General features: G+C 41.9%; 1 long non-coding RNA gene across 1 annotated transcript; it reads right to left on the reverse strand.

Moving 5' to 3' along the window:
• Nucleotides 1-7,046: 7,046 nt before the first annotated feature.
• LOC139075412 (uncharacterized) lies at nt 7,047-15,833 on the reverse strand. Its single transcript, XR_011525791.1, has 2 exons — nt 15,700-15,833; nt 7,047-7,360 (listed from the first exon to the last, which is right to left on the reverse strand). It is a non-coding gene; the product is annotated as an uncharacterized lncRNA (long non-coding RNA).
• Between the last annotated feature and the right edge of the window lie 1,490 nt (nt 15,834-17,323).

Here is a 17,323-nt window from a genome sequence, read left to right on the forward strand (position 1 = left end):
TGATAGAAAATGATTGTTAGAAACATTTAGTAAAATTTCTCTTCCATATTTGCTAACTTCTATAGATCATAGATAAATGTATTAAGAAATAAACTAAGTAAACTATAATAAATAATGCCTTTCATATGGTTATGCAGAAAAAGTAAACCGGAAGGTGTTACAAATCATCTCATATAGCTGAATCTTGAAAAAGAGAAATTGCTTTTAGCTTGCACCATCTAGAGGTGAAAAATATAATTCCCCCTGTGCCTTATCAGCGTGGAAAGGCAGTACACAGCCTGGGTCATTTGAGGTCTGGTTCGTGTCTGTTAAGAGGCGGAGGGGAGAGTGGTGCTCAAGGCAACAAAACGATGCCCACCACATCATCTAGATGAACTTCGGAATAGAAGGGTTTTCTAGCAGTGGTCCTCATAGTGCTTAGATTTCAATGCTTCTGTTATTATCAGTCGTTACTTTCCTGTGTGACATTCAGTCCAAATAAATTTTTTTTTTTCCTGAAAGCCTCCTTTTGGTGCACCCTGAAAGAACTGAAGGACATCCTTGTGTATATGTATTTGAACATCCTTGTCTAATCTTTTTTTTTTTTGAGGAAGATTAGCCCTGAGCTAACTGCTGCCAATCCTCCTCTTTTTGCTGAGGAGGACTGGCCCTGGGCTAACATCCATGCCCATCTTCCTCTACTTTATATGAGGGATGCCTGCCACAGCATGGCTTTTGCCAAGCTGTGCCATGTCCGCACTCAGGATCCCAACCGGCGAACCCTGGGCTGCCGAGAAGCAGAATGTGTGCACTTAACCGCTGTGCCACCGGGCTGGCCCTGGGTTTTTTTTTTTTTGATAGCTAAATATAATAAATAATTTTTAAAGAGAATTAGACTGTTCTCTCTTTTATTCTCTAGAGAATGAGTTTGAGCCCAACCATTTATTTAATCTCAGTTTATTGCTATAGATTACATATTCATACAACCATAAAAATTAGAGAAAATGCCTTGTAACATCTAGTACTCTTGTTTATTTCCAGGGTGGAAACATAGTAATTTTGTAAAGATGTTTGCTGACTTCAGTACCCATTCGTATGCTTTAAAAATATGTGTGTAGGGGCTGGCTCAGTGGCCAAGTGGTTAAGTTTGCGCACTGCTGCAGGCGGCCTAGTGTTTCGTTGGTTCGAATCCTGGGCGCGGTCATGGCTGCTCATCAAACCAGGCTGAGGCAGCGTCCCACGTGCCACAACTAGAAGGACCCACAACAAAGAATATACAACTATGTACTGGGGGGATTTGGGGGGAAAAAGGAAAAAAATTAAAAAATCTTTAAAAAAAATGTGTGTATACATATATATAGCATTTAATTATAAACTCATTTTGCCTAACTCTGTTATTATGATGATGATTGTTATTACTATTCTTTTTCTAACAGACCATCATTTCTCACCTGGAATACTGTAATAACTCTGCTTTCACTCTTGTTTCCTTATTACATATTATTTTTTATTTTTCATTTTGCCATATTTTATATGTACCAAATATATATTGTGTAAATTATAATAACTGAGAATTGTGCTCATCAATCTTTTAAGAAATTAAAATTACCGGTGTCTTTGAAGTCCTCGTGTACCTCTCTCTGTTTGATCTTTCTGTCTAAACACCTTGTGGTTATGATTTTCTAATTTTCTTTAGATTTTATCTCATTTGTTTGTGACCTAAATAATATATTTTTAGTTTAGCATTATTTAAAATTTCATATAAATGGTTTTATACTAGAATGTGTTCGCTTTCATTCTGGTTTATGCCAGGTAATTGTGTGTGTAACTGTGTTTCATTCATTTTTACTTCCGTATAGCATTGCCATTGGATAAACATTACAAAATGTATCCGTTCTTGAGGTGCATTGTTTTTGCTCACATAAACAGTGCTTCTATGAATATTCTTGTATCTTTCTCCTGTTACACATATGCAATATTTTTCCTAGGATATATACCCTGGAGTGAAATGTCAGGGTCTTTTGATATGTCCACCTTCAAATTGACTAACATGTGGTCTCATCGCCCTCCTTACCCTAGCAGACACCTATGGGGGAGGCCGTTTCAGTCTAGCCAGCACCCAGCCAACCTGTCCGCCTGACCGGAGATGCAAAGCAACCCAAACAAGACGAGCCAAACCCAGGCCAGACCAGAATAACTCCCTCCCCAGTGGATCCCAGAGGTGTTAAGTTTTGGAGTTGTTTATTATGCAGCAATAGAAAACAATGAATTTAGAAACTTGCTTTAAAATTTCAAAAAATAGAGGCCACCCGAGGTGGCACAGTGGTTAAGTGCCCATGTTCCACTTCTTGGCAGCCAGGAGTTTGCCGGTTCGGATCCCGGGTGCGGACGTGGCATCACTTGTCCAGCCATGCTGTGGCAGGCATCCCACATATAAAGGAGAGGAAGATGGGCACAGATGTGAGCTCAGGGCCAGTTTTCCTCAGCAAAAAGAGGAGGATTGGCAGCAGTTAGCTCAGGGCTAATCTTCCTCAAAAAAAAAAAAGATTATTGTTGTTTTAGACATCTGCCTGTTATCGATTTCAAATTTGATTTCATTGTAGTCAAAGTCATAATTTTCACAAGACTAAGTCTTTGAAGGAAGTTGACACTTGCTTTATGGTCTGGAATGCGAGGTGTTGAACTGCAGCCGAGGGGCAAATGTGGGTAGCTGCTTGTTTTATAAATAAAGTTTTATTGGTATACAGCCACACTCATTTGTTTACATATTATCTATGGCTGCAAAAGCAAGAATTGAGTAGTTGTGAGAGAGACCATACAGTCCTCAAAGCCTAAAATGTTTATTATTTGGCCCTTTATGGAAAAGGTTTACCAAACGCTGATCTAGAACATAACTACTTTATTTGTGTTAAAAAATACACATTCTCTAATTCATGGGCATTGAGTTTATATTTACATGAACTTGTTTAATTGTGTTCTTCAGATCTTCTATGTGTTCATTGATTTTTCTGTCTCCTTGATTTAAGGGTTACTGAGAGGTATATTAAAATCCTTCACTGTGACATGAGTTTTTCAATTAATCCTGCATTGCTGTCAATTTTAGCTTTCTGTATATTTTGAGTCACGTAACTAGGTCCGTACAAATCCAGGATCATTATGCCAAGCTCACCAGCACCCACGCTCGCAGGTGCAGTGCTGGTCCTCATCTCCGCTTCCTTGGACCATGGCCGACAGCAAGCGCACTTTCACTTACGTCAAGCCTGGTGGCGTCTGGCAGAACCTGGTAGGAGAGATCGTCAAGAGTTTTGAGCAGAAGAGATTCTGCTTTGTGGCAGTGAATTTTCTTAAACTGTCTAAAGAACATTCAAAACAGCATTGCATTGACCTGAAAGACAGACCTTCTGAAGGGCATGTGCTCAGGACCAGTCGTGACGATTGTCTGGGAAGGGCTGAATGTGGGGAAGACAGCGTGGAACCATCGCATTTAAGTTGGCAGGAACATTATTTATGGCAGGGCTTCTTTAAAAATGGTTAGGAAACATTTTCTCGGGGGCCTTTCTTCCTCCGCGAATAGGAGTTTTCTCACTGTCCTTTTCGTGGGCCAGGTGCTGTCCTGGTTCCCCTCTTTGCTAAGAATGCAGCCTCCTGCTCCCTGCTGTATACCTTCAGGATACTACGATTTGTGTCCTGTCACCTACACAGCTATTAAAACAGGAGCTTGAGAGCAAAGTTGGAGGGCTCACACTTCCTGATTCCAAAACTTACTACAGAGCTGCAGGAATCAAAACAGTGTGGTCCTGGCACAAAGACAGACGGAGAGACCGATGGACTAGAGTAGGGAGCCCAGAAGTAAACCCTCACACGTATGGCCAGTTGATTTTCAACAAGGACGCCAAAATCATTCAATGAGGGAAGGACTGTCTTTTCAACAGATGGTGCTGGGAAGACTGGACATCAACATGCAAAAGAATGAAGTTGAACCCTTATACCATATACAAAAATTGACTCCAAATGAATCGAAGACATGACACTATAAACCTTTCAGAAGGAAACACGGGAAAATCTTCATGACATTGAATTCGGCAATGATTTCTTGGATATGAGACCAAAAACACAGGCAACAAAATAAAAAATAGACTTCATAAAAATTAAAAATTTTTGTGCTTCAAAGGACACTATCAAGAGAGTGAAAAGACAACTCACAGAATGGGAGAAAATATTTGCAAATCATATATCTGAAAAGAGGTTAACACCTAGAACATGTAAAGAACTCCTAAAACTCAACAACAAAAAACAAACAACCCAACTTGAAAATGGTCAGAGGACTTGAATTTCTCCCAAAAAAATATACAAATGGCCAGTAATAAACTTAACATCATTAATCATTGGGTAAATGCAAATCAAAACCACAATGAGATACTACTTCATATCCGCTAAGATGGCTATTATTTAAAAAAGAGAAAAATAGAACATAATAAATGTTGACAGATGTGGAGAAATTGAAACCCTTGTGCACTGCTGGTTGGAGTGTAAAATTTTGTAGTTCTCACCTAAAAATGAATGTAAAAAGTTTGGCATTTCCTCAAAACGTTCAACATAGCATTCTCATATGACTCAGCAATTCCATTCCCAGGTACATACCCAAAAGATTTAAAACCAGATACTTGTATGCCAATATTTGCAGCAGCATTATCACAATAGCCAAAATATGGAAACAAATGAAGTCTCCATCAACAGATGAATGGATAAACAAAATGTGGTACATACATACAATGGAGTATTACTTAGTCATAAAAAATATTGAAGTCCTGATACATGCCACATCATGGATGAATCTTGCTTAATCATGGATGTGTACATGGTTGATACACGCTACAACAAGGATGAACATCATGCTAAGTGAAAAAAGCCAGACACAAAAGGACAAAGATTGTACGATTCCATTTATGTAAGGTGTCTGGAAAAGGCAAACTCATAGAGACGGAAAGCAGAACGGTGGTTGCCAGGGGCTGTGGGGAGAGGAGAATTCGGATCTATGGCTTGATGGTTAGAGTTTATGTTTGGGTGATAGTGGTGATAGTTATACAACGTTGTGAATGTACTTAATGCCACTAAATTGTACACTTAAAAATGGTAACATAAAAAAATGGAAAATGGTAAACTTTGTGTTGTGTATATTTCACCATAATTAAGCACAAAACCAAACAGAACAGGAGTGCTGTGCATGGGGGAAGGGCAGATGTCCCCAGGGCAGCCACCCGCCTCAGTACTGCTCATCTCTCTGGATTCCTACTCTTTTTTTCTTTTCCCTCCCTTTGTACCTGCTAAGCCATGCTTTAAAAATAATTTTTTTGTGTTTTATTAGCATTCCTAGGCGTTCTTAACAGAAGTCTTTTTCAGGATGTCTATCATGTTGCCAGAAACGTAAATTTTCCCAACTTATCTTTTTAAATTCCACTGAAAGTCCCATTACTATGTTTTAAAATATATCTATATGTGTGTTTATGTATACATTAAACATCTACTAGAGTTACTGTTAGAATTTTTAAAAATCACACGGTGCTGAAGAGCACATCTGCAGTGCTTCCACTTGTGTTTTAGAAAGAGGGGCAAGTCTGTGTGCATATTCACTACTCTTATACAAATACAATACTTCTGGAATAAAACGTCCATAACTGGTAATGGTTTCCCCTGGAGAGAGAATGGAGGACGGGGGTCTGAGGTAGGAGGAGGTTTTTATATTGCTTGAATATTGTACTCTGTGATGTGTGTTTAATTTTAAAATCCAACTAAATTTTTTGAGAGGGACTCCTACTTCTCATTTCCACTGAAAGTGCATTAAATGATATTTCTTTCCTCACACATTGCAGCTACATGGCGTTAGGGTCATACAACCTTCTGCTACAGGGAGCGCATTTCCCCGCTGACTCTGACCTTCTGGCTTCAGAAAGCTGAGCTGAACTAGGTGCCCAGGGTTTACCAACGTGCCGCCCTGAGACACGTCCTGCTCTCTGGTTCTTGATCTGCCCCCTCGGCAGCGAGCTCTTTCTAAAATCGAACCTTAGATTCTCTCTAGAGAGGAAACAGCTGACCTTGTCAGACTTCTCTGATTCTCTTCGGTGGAACTAGGTATTTCCCCTGAAAGCATAGATCTGAAACTGAACTGAAAGCGACAAATACATTCGGTTTAAAATAATGAGTTTTCGCTAAATAAAAATTAATCATTCAAGTGAGTTTTAACTATAAACACTAGCATAGAAGTATCTTCAAAACGTACAATGAAAAAAGCCAGTTTTAGGACGATAGATACAGTATGGCTATAAGTTAAAAAATTTAAAGCCCAAACTAATGTTTTATAATAAGACTATATCTGTATAACTTGCATAACTTTTTAATGTAGTGTTCATTGTCTAGATTTTGGTAAATACAGAAAAGTTTAGGAAGGGAAGAAAATGAATCATAGCATTTCTTCACAGAAACAATTCCTGTTACCGTAATGGTGGATTTTCTTCCAGCTTCTCTCTCTGTTCTCTCTCTTTCCTTCATCTGTCGTGTGTGTGTGTGTGTGTGTGTGTGTGTGTGTGTGGATATAGATATAGATATACATATTACAATTGTAATTCTGCTTCACTCTCTTAGCATTATATTATAAGCATTCTTCCATGTCAATAAGTATTACCTGAAAACACAGTTTTAAATGTTAAGCAACATTCCTTTATGTGGAAATATCATTTATTTAGCTATCCTACTGTTTTTGCAAATTTACTTTTTTTCTGCTATATAACTTGATGAAAATCCTAACATGAAAAATTCACCTGTGTCTTCAATCATCTCCACTGGAAAATTTTCTAGAAGTGGAATTACTGGGTGAGGGAATGTGAACATTTTAAAGAAAATTTAAGGCCTAATTTCTCTCCAAAAACTGGTTGTGCTAATTGCGTCAATGCACGCTCCCACCAAGCCTAGGGGAATGCCTAATGCCTATTTCCATCATCCCAACACTGGGTACAACTCTCATTAAAATTCTGTACTATACACACATGCACACGCACGCACACACACACACATGATTTAAGTTTCTTTAATTACTGGAGATGTTGAACAAATTTTAGATGTTTACTGATCATCTGTATTTCTACATTTTTAACATTCAACGTTTGTACTTATTCCCCCAAATAACAATGACCACTTCTCTTCTGAGTCCATGCATGTGTGTTTTCTTGCTGCTGAGAGGGCGAGGACACAGAGTCGCCACGAGAGGTCCCCAGCACACAGATTCTGTGGCGATCTGAAGACGGGCTGAAGTCCCGACAAATCAGGTCTTCTTGAGCAGGCAGGGTCATTCATTCTTATTTCAGGGCCTCCTCACAATTGTCCTGGCCTAGTAAGAACAGACAGTGACAAAATTCATTACGGGGGAGTAAGGGGCAGTGGCTCAGGAACTCAGACAGCCGGGCGTGGAACCCTCCTCTGCGCTGCACCCCGACCCTCCTTCACTTCCCTCCCCAGTGTCCTAAGCGTGATTGTTGTTAGACACAGTCACTCGCAAATTTCAAAAGAAATGTAATCACTTGGAGTCTCAGATGCCCTATGGTAATTCATTTGATTGTTCAGTAAATACTTATTACTCTCTTCATGTCTAATCAGAAGAATGATGGGCTTTTTTCAACAAATAGATATTAGCTGCTTTGTGCCACTGTCCTAGGTACCGGGAATAAAATGATGAGAGGAACCAGACACTGTCCCTGGCCTGCAGAGCTCACACCTGGGACATCCACCCTCGCACCTCTAAGCAGACTGTCAGGAGGCTCACCCCAACAGAGGCTTTCACCTTGATGGGAGACATCGTGTGCAGCCCCCACAGGATGTGTCTGCTGCTCTAGGGTCCAGAACACTGTCTCCACGACCCATGATTACATCCTGGGCTGTTCTGAGGATCAAACCTTCTGGCTATGTATCAATACTCTTAGACTGCTTTTTAAAAAATGTTACAGTGTAATATAGATACACCATAGAGAGTCCAAATTACACAGAAATATAAAGAACAGAAACGACAATCACCCATAATCACAATCTTCACAGATAGCTATTTCTTTATTTTGCTGAGGAAGACTAGCCCTGAGCTAACATCTGTGCCAAGCTTCTCTCTCTTTTTTTTTTTTGGCTTGAGGAAGATTTACTCTGAGCTAACAGCTGTGCCAATCTTCATACCGTTATATACACATACCTTGGAGAAAACATATTGCCAGGGCTGGATCTTAGTCTGTTCAGGCTGCCAGAACAAAGTGTCATAGCCGGGGGGACTTAAGCGACAGAAGTGTACTCTCTCACAGCTCTCGAGGCTGGAAGTTCCATCGATTTGTGTCTCTACGCTTGAGGAGCTCATGGCCCAGTAAACCAGCGACGAGAGCCTGGGGTGAGAAGTGCCCTCTAAGAGAGAGGGAAATTGTAGGTGAGAAGAGGGGACCAGAAAGGCTTCTGGGAAGAAATTACACTCCCATGAAGTCTGAAGAAAGCCAGCATTGAGCTCAGGAGGGAAGGGAATCCAGGCAAGGCCACGGGTGCGAGTGTGTGGGTTGGTAGCAGGATCCTGTTGCAGGGATGCAGGGCTGGCCAGAGCCAGGGGGCCTGCGGGAGAGAGAGGAGGGGTGGGTCCTGAAGGGCCTTGGGTGCTAAGCCAGGAGTTGGAATTTCATCCCAAAAGTCAAAGATTACCCCTGAAGTATTTTAGCAGAAAGTGACCCGATCTGGTGAGCGGATGATCCTCTGGCAGCGGGGTAGACAGGGCTTTGGAGGAGGGGCGGGGTTAAGCAACAGGGAGACCAGCTGGGCGGCGTGGCAGATACGGTGGGTGACAGATCTTTTACCATCCTCCAGGTCTTCTGTATTTAAAAGGAAAGAAAAGAAAACTCCGCTAAGTATCTGTAATTTCTATCTTCCCTTGCAACTGCTGTGACAACAGTTCTGGCCAAAGTGGGAATGTGCTGGGAATTTCTAGAAATGTTTTGCTTCCTTGATTAAGATGCTGCCCACCTGGAATGCAGTTTGAGGCCATAGTTTGGTCCTTGATAACTTCCTGAGCTGCTGTGCCAGCTCTGCACTATTAGTTTCTATTTAGTTGAGACACTGTGTTTGGGTTTCTTTTACATGCAGCCAAATACAACCCAGATACAATTGTTATTACGGCAATTCAGGTAAAGAAGTAGTGAGGATCTGAGTTCCCACTCTGAACTGAGTCCGTGAAATGAAGCTGGAGGTGATGGGGTTAGTTCACGGCTACTAAGGAAGCAGAATCAACAGGACTCGGTGACCAGTGGGATATGACCTACTGGGAATTATCCTCAGAAATGACCTCTCTCTTCCTGTGAGTTCCAGGACTGTGCATCCCACTGTCCTCCTACTTATTTTTTCATGCTGGTGTCTCCTTCTCCCAGCATTCCCCCTTCCCTGTTTCAAGAAGCTGGCCAGGCTTTACATGCCGTCATTCAGGGGCATTTGTGTAGCTGGACCTAAAAGAGATGTTGCATAAGGCAGCCCCCTCTCCTGACTTTTATTTTGAAAAATCTCTGTTCATTTTGGGATTGCGTTGGTCATCCAGGGAAAGGCGACTGCCACTCATGGCCTTCAGTGCAAGGAACCAAACCCATAAGAAGAGCTGGAAAAACTTCCTGAGACTAAAATAGGAGATAAGGGGATGTGGTGGCCTCTGGTGTGCCCTGCCTGAGGGAAGGGCCCCACCCAGTGGTGCCAGCCGCTAACCTAGGACTCATCCTTCGCTCGTCACTCGTCCCTCTCCTGTATTGCCTCCTAGACTTAGCCCATCACCTACACCTTTCTATTTTACTCCCTAAACCTCTCCTGCGTCCCTCCATTTCATTCCAACTCCATTGCTGTCGGTGTCGCAATCCAATGTACACATCAGGATAGATGTGGAGAGGGCTGATGGCACTCTGAGTTTATTATAACCAGCGTTTCGATATATGCATAGCTTACAGCTGTTAAACATACACAGGTGTTCTGGATGAAGTAATTAGCGAATGCCAAGAATTCTTAGTGATTTCTCAAGGAGCCCTCCCTCGGCCTCTGTTTTGATATTATCATGTTATTGCTGTGCTCGTATATTTTTACCTCGGAGCAGGCAAGGTCTCCTAGGCAATGGCCCCTCCTGCTCCCGATATCGTGTCTCCATCTGTGCCCCCAGGCGACCGTGCCTGTCTTAGGTTGCCCCCCCATGGAGGTCTTACCTGTCATTGGCTGACCAGCCTTCTCACCTCTGGGTCACAGTTTGTTGGCAAGCCTTTTCCAGTGATTATTAACCCTTCCTGCATCAGGGGCGGCTACAATCGCCACAGTCCTAGTCCAAACAAACATTGTTTCAACCTGCGCTGCTGCAATATCCAATATTACCTCACTGTACTCCAGAGAATGATCTTTTCAAATTCGGAATATTTTAGAAAGGATACAAATATTGTAATGGCTTCCCTTTGCTCTTAAAATTGACAAAAATTCTTCACACACCCTCCAAAGACTGGCCTCTGTCTGGGTCACCAGCCGCATCTCTTCCTCCACTCTCCACCCACACTCTGCCAGGGTGTCCTCGCAGCAATGAGAATGCTCCTTCTCTCCTCCAAGACTGTCCCAGCCTCTTCCCCAACCTGGTCAGGTCTGCTTAACTGCGTCACCTGCCTACACATGCAGACACACACACACACACGCACACGCACACACACACACATCCTGGCTAACTTTCATTCAACTTCAGGTTTCAGCCCGAATGTCATTTCTGTAGAGAAGCCTTCCCTGACCCCACTCCACCCACAACTAAATCAGGGGCCCTGAGTATCAGTCGTGGGTTTCTTTCACAGCACGTTTTCAATATGTATTTGTGTGAGTAGCTATCTAGCATACGTCCACAGGAGGAGAGACCGTGCTCATCACTGTCTCTCCAGGGTCTAGTAGCATGCATGCTCAGCACGGGCATTTGACAGCTATTTGTTGAATCCAAAAATTAAAGGAGGAAAGAATGGGTCCAAAATGACTATGAGGCTTCTGACACAAGCTGCCAGGTGAACTGTGAAACTCAATTCAGCTTAATTCGGTTTAATTCTTTTATGAATTAAAGTATGAGGACATGTGCATGCAAGATAAAGAGGTTTGGAAGGGGTCCATTCTCCTCCAGCTCTCTCAGGATGCCCACAGGCTTCTCTGTGGATGGAATTTGCCATCCTATTACAGCATGAGCACACCTACGCAGAAATGAGCTGTGTTAATGCAGAATTCTGAAAGGGCAGGCTGAATTTGCTCATTTGGGGGGACTTACCTACACTATTTCTAGATAGGATGGTTCTTCAAGAGGTTATCTTGAGATTTTATGAAGATGACAAAAAACATCGATAATTTAAAAATACATGATATATGGCCTTTGGATGATAATGATGTGTCAGTGTAGGTTCATCTATCGTAACAAATGTACCACCCTGGTGCAGGATGTTGATAATGGGGGAGGCTGTGTGTGTGGGGAGAGGGAGCATATGGGAACTCTCTGTACTTTCTGCTCAATTTTACTGGGAACCTAAAACTGCTCTAAAAAAATAAAGTCTATTGAAGTGAAACTTTCACTGTTTGCAGATGACATGATTTTATATATAGAAAACACCAAAGAATCCATTGGAAAACTAATACAGATTATTAACAACTACAGTAAAGTTTCAGGGTACAAAATCAACTTACAAAAATCAGTTGCTTTTCTATACTCCAATAACGAACTTACAGAAACAGAACTCAAGAATACAACTCCATTTGCAATCTCAACTAAAAGAATAAAGTAACTAGGAATAAATCTAATCAAGGAGGTTGCCGGGGTCCAGCCTTGGCAGAGTCCAGGTTCCCGCGGGAGAGACTGCGTCAGCGAAAAACTGAGGGAGGGGAAAATAAAGAGGACATGAGACTTGGGTTGGTGTTAGCAACTCCAACTTTAGTGTGCACAAGTGTCGTTTATATATTTTTCAGGATTAGTACAGAAATGGTTCTACAAATATTCTCAGAGAGATAAGGAAGTAAAAAAAAACCGAGCACAAGAATATTTATTAGCATTCTATTCTATAGAGCGTAAGGTTAATGGCAGTCTTCTCCGCAATTGTTGTCCCTAAGCAAAAAAAGATAGGTACCTAGGCATCTGCTGTAATTCATGGTAAAGTTAAATCAAAGAGAGAAGGTCCAGGCCTCTGGACAGGACAGCAGTCCATCTGGTTACATCCTGGTGGAGCCATCCCTGCCTCCCTCAATCATTTACACCATTAGTGTAGATGGTTAATGGGAACAAAAGGCGACTCCAGGGTGTCTTATCCCCAGGGCTATCTGCATTCTCAGCGGGCAGTTAAACATGTTTACTTTTTCGTGCCCTTTAGGGGGTGGAAGCATTCCTTTGTCTTTTAGATTGTAGAGCTAACAGTCCCTTAAGCACACTGCCGGAGAAAGTATCACTTTGTTAGTAAAGTAAAGGGCTGAAAAGCTAAGCTAAACTATGTATCTTCAAGAATAAAAAACAGAAATAAGTATAGACATAACCTTGCTAGAAAGCATGCATATAATTCAGAAAATATCAGGGGTGTAGGCTGGCCATTCTTCACCGAGGGGCATCCCTGCACCCCTTGGCCCTTCTACTCATCAATTATTTATTATTTATTGCTTTTAGGAGAAAACCTCTATAACATTTTAACAGAAAGCAGAAGGTCAAGAATAATATATAGATACTTCTTGATCATCCAATTAACCAGCAAACTTAGAAGGACGATGCATATATATATTTAGACAAAGAACTGGAGGGAGAAGGAAACATTAACCAGATGGAGGCCATAAACCTAATTCGACATCTTATCTGGGCAGGATTCTTTTCTGCTCGTCTCAAAAGGGACTGTGTGCTCCTCCAATAATTAACTGAAAAATATCTTGAAAGTTACCTGCAGGTGGTCACATTCTCTTACTATATCTAATTTTCCCGGGAGGTAGTGCCTCCCAAGCAGCCACCCAAAGGAGTGAAAACTGGAGGTTAAGAAAGGAAAAGGAATGAAGGGCAATTAGAAGCAGCACAGGTTTCAGAACTATGTGAGGGGCTGGCCGGTTATTCTTCACCAAGGGGCGGCCCTGCACCCCTCGGCGTTAATCGGCTGGACCCTGTCAAACAGCCGATCAAAGGATGTAGCCACGGCTCCCAGCAGGAGGTGAAGCACTTATACAATGAAAACTATAAAACATTACTGAAAGAAATAGATAATAACATAAAGAGATGGAAAGAGATTCCATGCACATGGATTGGAAGAACAAACATAGTTAAAATGTCCATTCTACCTAAAGCAATCTACAGATTCAAAGCAATCCCAATCAGAATCCCAATGACATTCTTCACAGAAATAGAGCAAAGAATCCCAAAATTCATATGGGGCAACCAAAGACCCCAAATTGCTAAGGCAATCCTGAGAAAAAAGAACAAAGCTGGAAGTATCACAATCTCTGACTTCAAAATGTACTACAAAGCCATAGTGATCAAAATGGCACGGTACTGGTACAAAGATAGACGCACAGATCAATAGAACAGAACTGAAAGCCCAGAAATAAAACCACACATCTACGGCAGCTAATCTTTGACAAAGGTGCCAAGAACATACAATGGAGAAAAGACAGTCTCTTCAATAAATGGTGTTGAGGGGCTGGCCTGGTGGTGCAGCAGTTAAGAGCACACGTTCGCTTCGGTGGTCCTGGGTTCGCCAGTTCAGATCCCGGGTGCAGACATGGTGCCACTTGGCACGCCATGCTGTGATAGGCATCCCACATATAAAAAAGTAGAGGAAGATGGGCATGGATGTTAGCTCAGGCCCAGTCTTCCTCAGCGAAAAGAGGAGGATTGGCAGCAGTGAGCTCAGGGCTAATCTTCCTCAAATAAATAAATAAATAAATAAATGGTGTTGAGAAAACTGGACAGCCACATGCAAAAGAACGAAGGTAGACCACTATCTCATGCCATATGCAAAAATAAACTCAAAATGGATCAAAGACTTGAAGATAAGTCCTGAAATCATAAAACTCCTGGAAGATAATATAGGTAGTATACTCTTTGACATCGAACTAAAAAGGATCTTTTCGAATACCATGTCTTCTAAGACAAGGGAAACAAAAGAAAAAACAAACAAGTGGGAGTTCATCAGACTAAAGAGCTTCTGCAAGGCAAAAGAAACTAGGATCAAAACAAAAAGACGATCCACCAAATGGGAAAAATATTTGCAAATCTCATATCTGACAAGGGGTTAATCGCCATAATATATAAGGAATTCACACAACTGAACAATGAAAAAACAAACAACCTGATCAAAAATTGGGCAGAGGAGATGAACAGACGTTTTTCCAAAGAAGATATACAGGTGGTCAATAAACACATGAAAAGATGTTCAACATCACTCATCATCAGGGAAATGCAAATCAAAACTACACTAAGATACCACCTTATACCTGTTAAAATGGCTATAATCACTAAGACTAAAAATAACAAATGTTGGAGAGGGCGTGGCGAGAAGGGAACACTCACACACTGCTGGTGGGAATGCGAACTGGTGCAGCCACTATGGAAAACAGCATGGAGATTCCTCAAAAAACTAAAAATAGAATACCATACGACCCAGCTATCTCACTACTGGGGATCTACCCAAATAATTTGAAATCAACAATCCAAAGTAACATATGCACCCCTATGTTCATTGCAGCACTATTCACAATAGCCAAGATGTGGAAACAATCCAAGTGCCCATTGACTGATGATTGGATAAAGAAGATGTGGTATATATATATATATATATATATACACACACACACACACACAATGGAATACTACTCAGCCGGAAAAAAAGACAAATTCATCCCATTTGCAATAACATGGAAGGACCTGGAGGGAATTACGCTAAGCGAAATAAGCCAGACTGAGAAAGACAAACACCAGACGATTTCACTCATATGTGGAATATGAACACACACATGGACAAAGAAAACAGTTCAGTGGTTACCAGGGGCAAGGGGGTAGGGGGTGGGCACAGGGGGTGAAAGGGAGCACTTATGTGGTGACAGTCAAGAAATAAGGTACAGGGCTGGCTCAGTGGCGCAGCGGTTAACTGCGTACGTTCTGCTTTGGTGGCCAGGGGTTCACCAGTTCAGATCCCGGGTGCAGACATGGCACCACTTGGCACACCATGCTGTGGCAGGTGTCCCACATATAAAGTAGAGGAAGATGGGCACGGATGTGAGCTCAGGGCCAGTCTTCCTCAGCAAAAAGAGGAGGATTGGCAGCAGTTAGCTCAGGGCTAATCTTCCCCCCCCCAAAAAAATTAAAAAAAAAAAAAGAAATAATGTACAAGTGAAATCTCACATCAATGTAAACTATTATGAACTCAATAAAAAATAAAGTCTATTAAAAACAATAAGTTAAAGACAATTTACACAAAAAGACAAAATCATGATTCTCAGAAATGAAATGGACATGTTAAAGATTATGTTTTACTCAGAGTTAGGGAATCAGGCAGATGTTCAAACTAGTTCAAAGGAGAAGTCACAGAACAGACACACTCAGATAGCAGTGAATGTGCAAATGCAGGCAAAACGAGCTCCTTCCACAGTGGGGGGATGAAGGGCTATGCTGTAGTTTTCCACTGAGACACACACTTCCTCACACACACGTACAACAAACCACGAAGGCGGCGAGGCTCCACGCTGAGAACCCGCTGTGTCTGCACAGACTCTGTCTAGTCCAGGGAGGGTTGCTTCTTGGGGGTCCCACAGAACGTCCATCTCAATGGTCTGATGGATACAGGAAGGCTGAACATCGCCCTGACACTTCTTCTGTGACATCATCTTCATCGCCAGGCAGTAGCAAGGCACTGGCTTCCTTGTTGCAGACTGTCTTATTTTTTAAAACAGCTTTACTGAGGAATAATTTACATACCATAAACCTTACTTAAGTACACAATTCAGGGGTGGTTGATAAATTTACAGAGTTGTGCATCCATTACCACAACCACTGCAGTTTTATTATTTTATTTATTTATTTACTTATTTAAATTTTTTTTGAGAAGATTAGCCCTGAGCTAACTGCTGCCAATCCTCCTCTTTTTGCTGAGGAAGACTGGCCCTGAGCTAACATCCGTGCCCATCTTCCTCTACTTTATATGTGGGACAGCTACCACAGTGTGGCGTGCCAAGCGGTGCCATGTCCACACCCGGGATCTGGGCCGGTGAATCCCAGGCCGCCGAGAAGTGTAACGTGTGCACTTAACTGCTGCGCCACCAGGCCAGCCCCCCTGTTTCACTTTTTAAGAAGTTACCAAACTGTTTCCCAAAGTGGCTCTGCCCTTTTACATTCATCTCGGCAATGTACGAAGTTTCCATTTCTGTATTGTCACCAATGCTAGCTGTCATCTTTTTGATTATAGCCATTCCAGCAGGAGTGAAGTAGCATCTCACCGTGGTTTTAATCTGCGTTCCACTAATAACCGATAGTGTTGACATTTTTTCATGTGCCCGTTGGCCATTCCTATACCTTCTTTGGCGATGTATCTATTCAAAAATTTGTACACTTTTTAACTGGGTTTTTCGACTTCTTATTATTGATTTTTAAGAGTTCTTTACATATTCTGCCACTAGATTATGATTTGCTTCCTCACAGTATGGCAGCTGTCAGAAAGTAAAAGCTGCCAGTCTTTGTATGGCCTGGGCTTAAGTCCCAAAATGTCACGTCTGCCACACTGTCTTGGTCAGAGTTAGTTACAAGGTCAGCCCAGATTGAAGGGGAGGGGAAATAAGTTCCTCGTCTTGTTATCAGGAGTGAAATGCACATACAGGGAGGGCGTGAATTGATTTTGGCTTTCTTTGGAAATTGGCTGCCACTCTTGCAAGTACTTTAATAATTCTAATATTTGTAACACATTAAACATATAAGAATGGTGGATGTTAAGTTATTTTAAATGGTCCAACATAATTTTCAAACTTATTAAAACTCTCTCACACCTGTTTTTTTTTTTTTTTGAGGAAGATCAGCAGCCCTGAGCTAACATCTGCTGCCAATCTTCCTCTTTTTTTTTTTTTTTTTTTTTTTGCTGAGGAAGACTGGCCCTGAGCTAACATCCATGCCCATCTTCGTATACTTTATATGTGGGATGCCTACCACAGCATGGCGTGCCAAGCAGTGCCATGTCCACACCTGGGATCTGAACTGGCAAACCCTGGGCCACCGAAGCAGAACGTGTGCACTAAACCACTGCGCCACTGGGCCCACTCTCACACCTCTTAACTCAAATTCCAAATCTAC

The sequence above is a fragment of the Equus przewalskii genome, chromosome 13, assembly GCF_037783145.1.
Source record: "Equus przewalskii isolate Varuska chromosome 13, EquPr2, whole genome shotgun sequence".
Taxonomy (NCBI): Eukaryota; Metazoa; Chordata; class Mammalia; order Perissodactyla; family Equidae; genus Equus; species Equus przewalskii.